The sequence below is a fragment of the Mobula birostris genome, chromosome 7, assembly GCF_030028105.1.
Source record: "Mobula birostris isolate sMobBir1 chromosome 7, sMobBir1.hap1, whole genome shotgun sequence".
Taxonomy (NCBI): domain Eukaryota; kingdom Metazoa; phylum Chordata; class Chondrichthyes; order Myliobatiformes; family Myliobatidae; genus Mobula; species Mobula birostris.
Window position 1 is genome coordinate 10,428,574 of NC_092376.1, and position 14,037 is coordinate 10,442,610.

The 14,037-nt window shown below is 42.5% G+C and overlaps 1 protein-coding gene across 2 annotated transcripts in view; it reads right to left on the reverse strand.

Annotated features, from left to right (window-relative positions):
• Nucleotides 1–14,037, reverse strand: part of pak1 (p21 protein (Cdc42/Rac)-activated kinase 1) — a 326,605-nt gene that overhangs the window by 193,769 nt on the left and 118,799 nt on the right. The window lies entirely within an intron of this gene.

The window sequence follows — 14,037 nt, forward strand, 5'->3', positions numbered from 1 at the left end:
AAGTGCAGGCAGGCAAAGTGCAATAATAAACTTTCTTATCCAGCCCTGATGAAGGGTCTCAGCCCAAGACGTTGACTGTACTCCTTCCCATAGATGCTGGCTGGCCTGCTGAGTTCCTCCAGCATTTTGTGTGTGTTGCTTCGAACTCCAGCACATGCAGATTTTCTCTTCCTTGATATTAAACCTGATTCTGAAGTAACACTTAAAACATGCCAATTCATTTCAGAGTATAGTTCGCTTTCAGTGACAGAAAATTACAACCTACATGCGCTAGACACAAGAGAATCTGCAGACGCTGGAAACCCAGGGCAACGCACACACACAAAATTCTGGAGGAACTCAGCAGGTCAGGCAGTATCTATGGAGAGGAATAAGTAAAATTCAAAGTAAATTCAATAAACTATCCCGAGATTCATTTTATTGTGGGCATTCACAGTAAACACAATCAATGAAGAGCTGCACACGAGAAAGATGGACAAACAACCAAAGGGGAAAAGACAACAAATTGCGCAAAAGCAAATAAAAAGAAAGACAAAATCATGATGGTTGAAGGGTAGTAATTGTTCCAGAACTTGGTGGAGTGGGACCTGAGGCTCCTGTACCTTCTTCCTGATGGCGGCAATGAGAAGACAGCATAGCCGAGATGGTGGGGGATGCTCACATGATGATTGCTTCTTTTCTGCGACAGCGCTCCTTATAGATGTGCTCAATGGTGGGGAGAGTTTTACCTGTGATGAACTAATTATGGGCTGTAACCCTTCATCAGGATTCTACATGCTCTGATCATTGAAGGCTCTTGTTGCCATAGTTCCCACATATTGACATTATAAGGTCAATGCCTTCCCAGCTTTACCTGAATTACTATAACGGGAATAATTATGAGTGAACACCAACCTGTGACCTGTAAAAAATGGGTTTAACAGTCTTGCTGAACCTCGAACATTACATCAATGCCGCAAAGAAATCATGATCACATACCGGAAATGCACTGGAGTGGAAAAGTTTTCAATCTCCAGTGGTCTGAGAGATACAATTTTTATGCACAGATGATGTAATGGTCAGTTTGACAAGAGTGCAAACTTTTTCTTTTAAAAACAAAAAGGGTGTCTCCTTTCATGTTTTCGTCTATTCTTGCATGGCATTGACCTTGGAGCCAGAAGAATGAATACTTAAATAGCTACTGTATCCAATCTTCTTTTCAGTGGATGGAGGGGAAAATGAGTTACCGATTAACTGCTGTCTGCTTCCAACAACTTACCCAACACTTCCCCTAATCTCTTTATACCAGTGACTCCCCTTCAGCCCTTTGGTCTTGGCCCAAAACATCAACTGTCCATTTCCCTCCACAGACGCTGCCTGAGTTTCCTGAGCATCTTCCTTGTTGCTCCACGAGTGGCAAGGCAGCGATAGCCTTTTTTAGTTCTGTTACAGGATGGTATCCTTTTGAAAGGAAATGCTTATGTGTTTTTGCTTATTTTCTAATTGGCTCTGAAAACATTTTGCCAAGAAATGGCACAACCAAATTGATAAATCTGCATAAATAAAGACCCCCGTCACCCCAAACATTTTCCCTTCTCCCTTCTCCCACAGGGCAGAAGATATAAAAGCCTGAAGTCAAGTAGCAACAAGCTCACGAATAACTTCTATTGGCATGATAACATAGCAGTTAACATAATGCTTTACAGTAGCATCTGTGAGATTGGGGTTCAATTCCCACTGCTGCCTGTAAGGAGTTTGTACATTCTCCCACGTGATCGCATGGGTTTCCTCCGGGTGCTCCTGTTTCCTCCCATATTCCAAAGATGTATGGGTTAGTAAGGGTTAACAAGTTGTAGGCATGCTATGTTGATGCTGGAAGCATGGTGACACTTGCGGACTGTCCCCAACACATCTCAGACTGTGCTGGTCGACAGAAATTAAGCATTTCACTGTATGTTTCAGTATTTTGATGTACATGTGGCAAATAAAGCTACTCTTATCTAGAGAGGGAAATGGTCAGTCGATGTTTCTGGACAGATGAAGGGACTCCATCCTAAATGTCAACTGTCCATTTCCCTCCACAGATGCTGCCTGACCCACTGAACTCAAACATGTTATTTGTTATTCCATGTTAACTTCTGCTAAATTCCAAAATAAATATTAAAACCATAAAACTATAAGGGATAGGGGACAGATTTAGGCCATTCAAGTCTGCTCCACCAATAATCATGGCTGATTTTATTTTTTATCCCTCTCAACCCTATTTTCCTGTCTTCTTCCCATAATCTTTGACAGCCTTACTAGAACAGCATCTGTGGAGGCACAAGGCATGGTCAACATTTTGAGTCAAGTCTCTGAATCAGGATACAATGGTCACATTATTGGGTAGAAAATTATAATCCTTTAATATTATGAGGGATATAGATAGGGTAAATGCAAACAAGCTTTTTCCACTGAGCTTGGGTGAAGCTAGAACCAGAGCTCCAAGGATAAGGGTGAAAGGTGAAATGTTTAAGAGGAACCGAAGCTTTATAAGGCACTAGGGAGGCCTCACTTGGAGCATTGTGAGCAGTTTTGGGTCCCATCCTGCCGAAGGGCTTCGGGCCAAAACATTGACTCTTTTCCATTGATGCTGCCTGGCTTGCTGAGTTCCTCCAGCATTTTGTGTGTGTTGTTCGGATTTCCAGCATCTGTAGATTTTCTTTTGTTTAAGAAAGAATGAGCTGACATTGGAGAGGGCTCGGAAGAAGTTCACACGGATGATTCCGGAAATGAAAGGCAAGCATATGAGGAGAGTTTGATGGCTCTGGGCTTGTACTCACTGGAATTCAGAAGAATGAGGAGTGATCTCAATGAAACCTATCGAATGTTGAATGTCCCAGATAAAGTGGATGTGAAGAACATGGTTCCTTTGGTAGGGCAGTCCAGGACCAGAGGGCACAGCCACAAAATAGAGGGACATCCATTTAGAACAGAGGTGATGAGTAACTTCTTTAGCCAGGTGGTGAATCCCTGGAATTCGTTGTCACAGACAGCCATGGAGGCCAGGTCACCGGGTGCAATTAAGATGGAGATCAATAGGTTCTTGATTAGTCAGGCCGTGAAAGGGGCCTAGCCTTATGGGAGAAGGCAGGAGAATAGGGTTGAGAGGAGAATGGATTAGACATGATGAAATGGCTGAGCAGACTTCATAGGCTTAATTCTGCTCCTATGATTTATGGCCTGAGGGGGAACTTCTTCACTCAGAGGGTAGTAAGAGTGTGCACTGATTTCTGCCATCATTTTGGTAGCAGCATACATTTTACCTCTGGTCAATGTCAAATAGGCTCTGGATGATCTGAGCAATAGGATCAACCTGCAAGAAACAGCACACCCTGACACATTCACCATCGTTTTGGGGAATTTTAACCAGGCCAGCCTGAAAAAGCTACTAAAGAATTAGCATCAACAAGTCACTTGTGGTACCAGAGGCAACAGCACCTTGGACCACTGTTACAGCACCATCAAGAATGCCTGTTGTGCTATTCCACACCTACACTTCAGATAGTCTGATCACCTGGCTGTACTTCTACTCCGAGTATAGGCAGAGACTGAATCTGCAGCACCTGTAGTGAGAACCAAGAAGGTCCAGACAAGGAAAGCACAGGAGTGCCTACAGGACTGCTTTGAATTGGTGGACTGGACTGTATTCAGGGATTCATCTTCATATCTGGAAGAGTATGCCACAGTTGTTACTGACTTCATTAAAACCTGTGTGGATGGGTGTGTGCCTACAAAAACCTGTTGTACATTCCCAAACCAAAAGCCATAGATGGACCAGGAGGTTCGTCGTCTGCTGAGGGCTAGATCAATGGCATTTAAGTCTGGTGACTTAAATCTGGTTTATACTTCTGCGTCAAATCTACACCGTAGGTACCCTGTACACTACGCTGTAGGGTGACGCGTACCTCCCCAAAAAAGTAACTCATACGTCGCGGCGACACAGATCGCAACAACTGTGATTGGTCCGCTTGGTAGCATCGCATTTCCGGTTGCTTTTTCTCCGCCATGTCTGTAGGCATACTGTGCATACATCGATGTGAAATAAATGGTTGGAGATGATGAACCATCTACCTGCTGACATCCAAAAATATTTGCAATGCATTTCCTCGTCCATGTCTCTCATGAAGAAACTCAACACAGTGGCATAGAAACCCCACCGCCAACTAGCGTTTTCGCGGTGAATTGCAGAGTGACACAGACACACCAACACATGCTCACTACGGCATAGAGCCAACACAGAGGTATAAATCAGGCCTACAGCGTAGCCCATACACAAAAGTATAAATCAGCCTTTAGGTCTAGACCAGAAAACCAGGTACGACTTGTGGAGGAACACACACAAAAAAAATGCTGGAGGAATTCAGCATGCCAGGCAGCATCTATGGAAAAAAGTACAGTTGACGTTTTGGGCTGAAACTCTTCAGCAGCACTGGAAAAAAAAGCTAAGATGTAGATTTGAAAGGTGGGGGAGGGGAGAGAAAAACACCAGGTGATAGGTGAAACTTGGAGGAGGAGGGATGAAGCAAAGAGCTGGGAAGTTGATTGGTGAAAGAGACAGAAGGCCATGGAAGAAAGAAGAAAGGGGGGGGCGGAGCACCAGAGAGAGGCAATGGGTGGGCAAGAAGATAACATGAGAGAGGGACAAAGGAATGGGAAATGGTGTAGGTAGGGGGAAGGGGTGGAAGCACTACTGGAAGTTTGAGAAATTGATGTTCATGCTATCAGGTTGGAGGCTACCCAAAGGGAATACAAGGTGTTGTTCCTCCAACCTAAATGTGGCCTTATCCTGACAGTGGAGGAGGCCATGGATGGACAAGTTGGAATGGGAATGGGAAATGGAATTAAAATCGGTGGCCACTGGGAGATCCTGCTTGTTCTGGTGGACGGAGCGCAGATGCTTGGCAAAGCTGTAGTACCCTAGACATCTTCAAAGAGCGGTGCCTCAGAAAGACGACATCCATTACTAGGGACCCCCATCATCCAGGGCATGTCCTCTTCTCATTGCTACCGTCAGGAAGGAGGTACAGAAGCCCTGAAGGCACACACTCAGTGATTCAGGAACAGCTTCTCCCCTTCCGCATACAATTCCTAAATGGACATTGAACCTATGAACACTACCTCACTTTACAAAATATATAGATAAATAACTTCTATTTTTTTCACTATTTTTAATGTACATATATATGCTGACTGTAATTTATTTATTTATTTTCTTTCTATATTATCATGTATTGCATTGTACTGCTGCTGCTAAGTTAACAAATTTCACGACATATACCGGTGATAATAAACCTGATTCTGATTCTGAAGTTTGGAGAAGTACATGGACAGGTGGGGTATGGAGGACTATTGTTTAGGTGCAGGTGGATGGAACTAGGCAGAGTAGTTTGGTACAGACTAGATGGGCTAAAGGGCCTGTTTCTGCATTGTAGTGTTCTATGATTCAATGAATCCTCCATCTTACTGAGCCCTCTGACACAGGGCCTTTGTATTATTTTCTTTCACTAACACTGTTGGGAAGTTCATAATCAGGTTTAATATCACTAGCATATGCTGTGAAATTTCTTGCTTTGCAGAGGCAGTACATTGCAATACATAATAATGAAAACAATTACAATAGTGTATACAAAAAATAAACAAAGTAAGTAGTGTAAAAAGAGGGGGAAAAGAATAATGACAAAGTGTTCATGGACTCATTTTTTTTTTTTTTTTTTTTTTTATTTCAAAATATACTTTATTCAAAAATAAATATATACAATAAACCATTCAATAACTTTTCATCCTTTACATACGTTTCCATTATACTCAGTAAAATACCCGTGTTTATAGCCACCCACGTGGCACTCATTGTTCATTCACAAATCTGATGACAAAGAGGTAGAAGCTGTTCCTGAAACGTGGAGTGCATGTCTTCAGGCTCTTGTATCTCTTCCTTGATGGTAGCAATGAGAAGAGGGCATGTCAAGCTCAACACGTCACAGTACCAGCGACCAGGGTTCAATTCCCACTGCTGCCCATAAGGAGTTTGTACCCACGACCACGTGGGTTTCCTCCGGATGCTTCGGTTTCCTCCCATATTCTAAAGATGTACCGGTTGGTAGGTTAATTGGTTATTGCAAATTGTCCCGTGATTAGGCTAGGGTTAAACTGGGTGATTACTGAGCGGTGTGACTTGAAGGGCTGGAGGGGCCAATTCTGTGCTGTATATCAATAAGGGAAAGTCCTGGGTGATGGGTGTCCTAAATGATAGATACCACCTTGAGGCATTGCCTTTTGAAAGTATCCTGGATGATGGAGCTGGTCAAATTTACAACTTTCTGCAGCCTTTTCTGATCCTGTGCAGTGGCCGCTCCATACCATATCATCCATATGATCCATATGTAGAAATTGTGAGCGTCTTTGGTGACAGCCCCAATCTTCTCAAATTCCAAATAAAATATGGCTGCTGCCATGCCCTCTTTGTAATTATATCAACATGGTTGGCCCGTGACAGATCCTTAGAGATGTTGAGGCCCAGGAACCTGAAACTGCTCACCCTTTCTACTTCTGATCCTTCAATGAGGACTCTTGTGTGTTCTCTTGACTTACCTTTACTGAAAACATTGAGTACAAGATTGTTGCTGTGGTACTACTAAACCACCTGATCTGTACATCTTCTCGTCATCATCTGAAATTCTGCCAACAATAGTGGTGTTGTTGGCAAATTTATAAATGGGGCTTTATGTTGTGCCTAGCCACACAATCGTGTATGTAGAGAGAGCAGTGCAGTGGGCTAAGTGTGCATCCTTGAGGTGCGCCATTGTTGATTGTCAGTATAGAGATGATCCACACAGACTGTGCTCTCCTAGTGAGGGAGTCGAGGATCCAATTGCAGAGGAAGGTACAGAGGCCCAGGTTTTGCAGCTTTTTGATTAGAGCTGAGGGCATGATTGTGTTGAACTCTGAGCTGTGGTCAAAAAACAGAAGCCTGGTATAAGTATTACTAGTGTCCAGGTGATCCAAGGCCGAGTGGAGAGCCAGTAAGATCACATCTGCTGTATGTAGATCTATTGTGGTGATAAGCAAATTGCAGTGGGTCCAGGTCCTTGCTTAGGCAGGAGTTGATTCTAGCCATGACCAACCTCTCAAAGAACTTCATGACAGTAGATGTGAGTGCCACTGAGCGTAGTCATCGAATCAGCTCACACTGCTCTTCTTGGGCACTGGCATGATTGTCACCCTTTGGAAGCAGGTAGGAACCTCCAACTACAGCAGTGAGAGATTGAAGATATTCTTAAACACTTCTGTCAGTTGGTTGGCACAGGTCTTTAGAGCCCTACCAGGTACACCATCAGGGCCTGATGCATTGCAAGGGTTCACCTTCTTGAAAGACGTTCTGACCTCAGCCTCCAAGACAGAGATCGCAGGGTCACCAGTCTCCCTTTCTACGTGTGCCTAAGAGGCATTGAACTCATCTGGGAGTGAAGCCTCACTGCCATTCATGATGTTATGTTTTACCTTGTAGGCCTGAAAATCTTGCCAGAGCTGATGCGCATCTGATTCTGTTTCCAGCCTCAATCAGAATTGCTTTTTCACTCTTAAGGACTGATCTGACCAGGGGTTGGAGGTGAGCCAGCGAAGTGATGACCCTCTCCTGTTGGACTGTTTGAGGTAACTTGTTTTACATTCTTCCTTACTTCCCTTCTAATATTTGTATATTTGTGCACTTGTAATGCTACTGTGATACCAATTTCCTTTAGGGATGAATAAAGTATCTATCTATCTATCTTAAGATAGCCTTCCATAGGTCGTATCTGGATTTCTTGTATAGTTCAGGGTCACCGAGCTTGAATACCACAGACCTAGCCCTCAGCAGACTACGAATCTCCTGGTGCATCCACAGCTTTTGATTTGGGTGTGTCCAGTATGTTCGTGAAGGCACACACATCCCCATAGGTTTTGATGAAGTCAGCGACAACTGCGGCATATCAATTCAGACTCGAAGATGAATCCCTGAATATTGTCCAGTCTACAGACTCAAAACAGTCCTGAAAGTGCTCCTTCACCGTGCTTGACCATACTTTCTTTTGCCCTGTTTTATTTTCTGCATCATTGAGTTTGTAGTTGTTCTATGTAAATTCACAGAGTTGGAAACAGGCCCTTCGGCCCAACTGGTCCTTGCAATCAAGATACTCAATCTAAGTTAGCCCTATAGTCAGTATTCGGCCCATAACCTTCAAAACTGTTCCAGACCATGTACCTGTCCAACTGTCTTTTAAAAGTTGTTATTGTATCTGCTTTAACTATTTCTTCCCCAAGTTGTTCCACATAGATACCATATTTTGATAGTTGCCAAACTGAATTTCAAAATCGCTGGACCTATCATGCCATCCCACCCAGAATTCACACCAAAAATGATCTCCCAATCAACGCAGTAAAACAACATTATCCAATTATTGTCACACTGTGGCTTGTGGGGTACATCTGGGAGAAAGTATCTGTTGTAATTACCTGCTGACCCCACTTAAATTACCACTTCCTTGGTAGTGAAACAATTCAAGGCATCGAGCGGTGCATTATAAATGCAAGTATATCTCTCTGGTTATGGTATAAAGGTCAGAAATCTAATGAATATAGTGAACACACCCTAATAAACGCATGCCAGGAACTTCTCAAACAGATTTGCTTAAAAGAAGTTCCACCAACCTGTAGACTCAAGAAAGTGCCTGCTCCCATGGTGATTTGGAGATTAAAACTAGCACAATTTAGAAAAAGCAGTATTTATCTTCTATCCTTGGCAACGAATCTTGAGTTAGAAGCGAACGGCAAGGGAATGTGAGTGTACAGCTGCAGTTTTGTTGGTACACCCACATTTCAAAGCAGTAGTTCCAGAGGAGCAGGAGTACATATCTCCCATCCAATTTTTTAAAATATCCCATTTGTTTCGTACAGATCCAGTCTTGGCAGATCGTTCGCAATAGGGAAATATTACCACTTGAACTCTATGTGATCAAGCTGGTCCAGCAGTCTGAGTCGTCAACAACATTACAGGGAAAGGATCAAAAATCAGCGTTTTTTTCTCCTATACATTTAGACGTACTGGGAATGTGCAGTGGTATATTAGTCAGGGCACAACATGCAACAAAAAATAAAAAGTTAGAGATTAAAGTACAGATATGGAATAAAATGTGCATGAATAGATAAATATCAGCATGTATTCACAATGTCAACAGCTTATAAAAAGTGGCTTAAAGTGTTTACAGGGCAGTGCAGTGACAGGGATAATAGACAGATGGGAGTTGGGTGGTTATCTAGAATGGGTGATCAGATTAACTGCAGAGGGAGAGAAACTTTTAAGATGGCGTGAAGTTATTGGCAGTAAGACAGACAAAAATAATATTTTCCCTACCCCGCCCCACTTGTCCCCCTCTCGTGGTCTCACCTATCACTTGCCAGCTTGTATTCCTTCCCCTCCCCCACCTTCCTTTCCAGTTCTGATGAATCCAGCCCGAAATGTTGACTGCTTATTCCCCGACGTAGATGTTGCCTGACTTGCTGAGTTCCCCCAGCATTTTGTGTGTGTTGCTCAACAATACCAGCACCTGCAAAATCTCTTGTGTTTAACATTTTCCAGGATTAATAATTTTCAATTGCCTTCTTGTTTCAAGAACCTTTGCTGTTTATATTAATCAAAGGGCAATGACTTAAATTTGGTAATCCTATCCAAAGAAAGAACAAGGGTCAAAACAGCGCTGACTCAGATGTTATAAATCCCTAGAAGTAATATAAGTGCAATTACTGTTGCAATGCAAGCAATTTGACAACAAGGGCAATTGTTCAGTTCCTTGGCCAATATTCATCCATTTACAGTACTAATTGTTGACTTGAGAATCACATTGCTATTTGTAGGAACTTGAATTTCATTTCCGACATGAACACAATGAGAATGCTTCAATAAAGTTTTTTTTTGAGAGGCACAGCATGGTAACAGGCCCTTCTGACCCAACGAGCCTGCATCACTCAATTACCCGTGTGATCAACTAACCCATAAACCAAGTGCCTTTGGAATGTAGGAGGAAAGCAGAACACCCAGAAAAAACTCGTGAGGCCATGGGAAGAATGTACAAACTCCTTACAGACAGCAGCAGAATTGAGCTCAGGTCGCTGGTGAGATAATAGCTAACCATTACGCTATCACGCCACACTCCCTCCTTTCCTCCCCTCCCCCCGTTACCATATTAGCAGCTTTAAGTTTTACAAGAGATAGCGGAATTGTGGAAGTGCTGAACAAATTCAAAATGTTGTTCTTTGTTAAATAGACACAATGGAGTTTTCCATTATTCTAAATGCTTTAAATGGTAAACTATTTACATTATATGCCAGATGAACATTAATTTTATTGCAATAAATTCCATGCATTTTTCCACATTATTATAATCAATGAAAAATGGCATGCAAAGCAGCCACAAATGCACATTCGGCATTTATTAACTCTATGTTTCATTAAGAGCTTGCAGAGATTTGGGCTGTTACCAAAGACTCCAGCAAACTTCTACGCATGTACCTGGGAGGTCATTCTGACTGTTTGCATCACTGCCTGGTGTGGAAGGGCCACTGCACAGGATCGGAAAAGGCTGCAGAGTGTTGTAGATTCAGCCAACTCCATCGTGAGCTTAGCCTCCCACCGTCGAGGACATCATTAAAAATCTTCACCACCCAGGACACAGCCTCTTCACATTACTACCATCAGGAAGGAGGTCAAGGAGCCTGGAGATCTGCAGTCAACATTTTAGGAACAACCTCTTTCCCTCTGCCATCAGATTTCTAAATGGTTCATGAACTCATAAACGCTACCTTACTATTTAGCTCTCTTTTTGCAATAATTTTTAATATATTTCTTATTGTAATTTTTTTCATCAGGTATGGCAAAACAACAAATTTCATGACTTATGTCTGTGATTTTAAAAAACCTGATTCTGAACACAATGACAACTGTAGTAAGTTAGATGCAAACTGAAAAATACAAAATTAGTATTGCAGTAACATGACCAGCAAGAGAATCTTTGGATTACTGAAAGCTGGAAAAGATTGGGTTTTCTCATTTTCATAACTATCTGACAACTACATTTGCTCTCCATGCGTACAAGGAAGTGAAACCAGAATTCCCCTGGTTTCCTCTGTACTTCAACCAAACTGCTATGCCAGATTGCTAAAGTGGGACTTGGGATAAGAACAGGAAAAGCTATCCCCGCCATTAAGTACATTTATCAGGAGTGATGCCACCAGAAAGCAGCTTCCATCATCAAGAACTTCCAGAATCCATGCCATGCTCTCTTTTCACTACTACCATCGGGCAGGAGGTACAGGAACCTTAGATCCCACACCGGCAAGTGCAGGAACAGCTATTACCCTACAACCATCCGGCTCCTGAACCAGTGTGGATAACTTCACTCACTTCAACACTGAACTGATTCTATGACCTACGTATGCACTTTCAAGGACTTCTGACAAATCATGTTCTCTATTAAATTTTATTTGCACAATTTGTCTTGTTTTACACATTGGTGTAAAACAAGACAAATATATATAGGTTTTTGTAAATTCTATTGCATTTCTTTATTTCCCTGTAAATAAAAGCGTGCAAGGAAGTCAATCTCTTATGACAACATATACATACTTCCATAATAAATGTTACTTTGAATTTTGAATGTACAAGGCATGTTCAGTAGTTTTGCAATCACTAAAATAGGTGGTATTTTAATTAATATATTTAGAGATACAGCGGGGAAAAGGCCCTTCTGGCCCAATGGGCCGCATTGCCCAGCAACCCACCTATTCACAAGACAATTTACAATGATCAATTAACCCATGAACACAGTCTTTGGACTGTGAAAGGAAAATGGAACACCCGGAGGAAACCCACTCATTCATAGGGAGAACATACAAACTCCTTACAGATGGTGCCGGAATTGAACTTCGAACTTTGGAATGTCCCAAGTTGTACCAGCATTGAGCTAACCACTACACTGCCGTGGAGTATAGTGGACAATGACCTTGTTTGTTGAATGAGTGGGTCAATGGAATTTAATTTGGAGAAGTCCAAGGTGTTACATTTTGTAAAGTTGAATCCAGGTAAGATTTTCACAGTGTATGGCAGGGACCTTTGAGTGCAAGTAAATGGCCCACTGAAAGTGAAGTCACAAAAAGAGAGGGTGGTGCAGCCTTTTTGGCATGCTGACCTTCATAAAGATAGGGCATTGAGTATAAAAATTGAGGGGACATGGTTCGCTGTCGTACACCATGTTGATGAGGGTGCAAGGAGTATTAGTTCAGTTTAGGTGGCCCTGCTATAGGAAATATGTTATTGAACTGGAAAGAATGCAGAAAAGATATCCAAGTATGTTGCCAGGACTTGAGGACTGAGTTATAGAAAGAGGTTGGACAGCCTAAGTCTTTATTCCTTAGAGCTAGGAGATTAAGAGGTGATCTTATAGAGATGTATGAAATCATGAGGGCAGAGACATGGTGAAGAAAGGTCTTTTTCCTCCTTGACTCTTTTACCATTCCCCATTCTGGTTACTCACTCGCCCCTCCTCCCCTGCTCTTATGACCTGCCCATCACTCACACCTCCTTCCCTTTATTCCATGGTGCACAATCCAGACATCCCATCCTGCAAAAACTCATTTCACGGAGGTAGCACCATCAATTTGCGGGAGAGTTCCGGAACTTCCGGGAGAGGTGGGATGTCTGACAATCATCTCCAATTGGACTCTTTTTGTTCAGGCCTTTACTTCTCCTCCTTATCACCTCGCAGTTTCTTCCATCAGCCCTCCTCCCCTACCCACATAGTTACTGCTTCAGAAACAAGAGAAAATCTGCAGATGCTGGAAAAGATCCTGCCAGAGGGTCTCGGTCCAATATGTCGACTGTACTTTTTTCCATAGATGCTGCCTGCCGAGTTCCTCTAGCATTTCGTGTGTGCTGCTTGGTTTCTGCTTCATCTGGTCCCACCAATCATAAGACCATAAGATATAGGAGAAGTAGGCCATTCAGCCTATCGAGTCTGCTCTACCATTCGATCACGGGTTGATCCAATTCTTCCAGTCATCCCCACTCCCCTGTCTTCTCCCCATACCCTTTGATGCCCTGGCTAAACAAGACACTATCTATCTCTGCCTTCAATGCACCCAATGCTGTCAGCTCGAGGGGAAAGATTTAATAGGAACTTGAGAGGCAGCTTTATTTTATAGAAAGAGTGAGTTGAGACAGGAAGTGGTTGAGGCAGGAACAACTTTTAAAAGACAGTTGACAGTACCTGGATTGGAAAGGTTTAGGTGTTTATGGGCCAAATGCTGGCAAAAGCAACTAGATTGGATTAGACACTGTAGTTGGCATGGACCAGTTGGGTTAAAGGACCTGTTTCTGAACTGTACAATTCTATGACTCTATGAAGAGGCTGTATTCCTCATCAGATAATGTCTCAAATTCACACAAAACAATGATGCCTCATTCTACTCCATAACACATATGAAATGCTCCTTAAAAGACAACCACCCATTACCCTGGCACCACATGCAAGGTCAAGATGCCTCTAAGCACATTACAACTGTGAGGTAATGAAGTGTCATTGTAATGCAGCAAATGTGGCGATCAATTCAAACACAAAAGCATTAATCATGAATGGATTACCTTTATTTTCAATGTAGTTTGAAGAATAAACATTGACCAGAAATTCACTTTTCTTCAACGTAACCTCATTAGATCTGTTATATTTATTGAGAGGGCTCATGGGATCTCAGTTTAATATTTCATCTAAGAGACTATACCAACAGTCCAGCTTAACGTACTTGAAATACAGATAAAGAAAGCAACAAACAATATACTGGAGGAAGTCAGTGGAAAAAACAACATCTGTGGGGAGGAAAGAATTGTCAACGTTTCAGAATGAGCCCATGGCGTGGATGCACAGGAGAACGGTGCGGCTGAACCTGGTGTATTGTGTTGTGCAGTGGGCATACTGCCATAGTAGCAACTTC